Source organism: Microtus ochrogaster, chromosome 5, assembly GCF_000317375.1.
Source record: "Microtus ochrogaster isolate Prairie Vole_2 chromosome 5, MicOch1.0, whole genome shotgun sequence".
Taxonomy (NCBI): Eukaryota; Metazoa; Chordata; class Mammalia; order Rodentia; family Cricetidae; genus Microtus; species Microtus ochrogaster.
This window is the reverse complement of record NC_022012.1, coordinates 32,092,676-32,093,951: the sequence shown is the minus strand read 5'-3', so window position 1 is coordinate 32,093,951 and position 1,276 is coordinate 32,092,676.

Here is a 1,276-nt window from a genome sequence, read left to right as displayed (position 1 = left end):
TCAACAGAAGAAGTTCAAATGGCCAAAAGACACTTAAGATCATGCCCATATATTCTTGAAAGTATAGCCTTTCACTAGAAAGACAGCTGACTTTCCAGGGTACCTTCTTAGAGAAGACTGACTCTTCCTCTTCCAGAACCTGACAACTGCCAATAGCTCTTAGCTAAGGTGGTGACTTCTTTCCCAACTCCTCTTTAAATTTGAAGGTTGGCTTGTAATGGACTTGCAGAGATCCTTTGAAAGCTTTTACAACTACTCTAACCTTGTATATGTAACTATCATTCGGTGTCCAGAAAACATTTTTCTTTATATTCATCTATCCCCTGACTCTTATAATCTTTCAGCCCTCAATTATAAACAAGAAAAATAACAGCAGGGCAGTGGTGGCGCATGCCTTTAATCCCAGCACTTGGCAGGCAGATCTCTGTGAGTTCGAGACCAGCATGGTCTACAAGAGCTAGTTCCAGGACAGGCTCCAAAACCACAGAGAAACCCTGTCTCGAAAAACCAAAAAAAAAAAAAAGAAAAGAAAAGAAAAATAACAAAGTACAATATCAAGCCCATCCCACAGATGACTATCAATACTACAATATGAAAAGATGATTCCTGAAAGCCAAGGAATATGAAATATGAGAGCAGAACCAAGAGAGACTAATCATCCTCAGCATCAGTTTTTCCATGTCTTGAATTATCCCCTCATTGCTGATATTAGAAGTATATTCTGTCAACATGTGCTGGCCTCTAACACAAGCTAGCCCTTGATGAACTGAGATCAGTACATTGTTCTGAAAAATCAGGAGTAGTTTAGCTAATCCAATGTCATAGAAAAAGCCATGAATATAGAGTAATTTGGTTCTGTCCAAGGAAAAGGATCCACGTAAATCTTCTGCCTTTCTTTCTTTCTTTCTTTCTTTCTTTCTTTCTTTCTTTCTTTCTTTCTTTCTTTCTTTCTTCCTTTACATATTTATTTATTTATTAAAGATTTTTGTCTCTTCCCAGCCACTGCCTCCCATATCCCTCCCCTCCCCCAATCAACTCCCCCTCTCTCATCAGCCCAAAGAGCAGACCGGGTTCCCTGCCCTGTGTGGAGTCCAAGGACCTCCCACCTCCTTCCAGGTCTAGTAAGGTGAACATTCAAACAGCCTAGGCTCCCACAAAGCCAGTATGTGCAGTAGGATCAAAACCCATTGCCATTGTTCTTGACTTCTCAGCAGTCCTCATTGTCCGCTATGTTCAGTGAGTCTGGTTTTATCCCAGACTTTTTCAGACCCAGTCC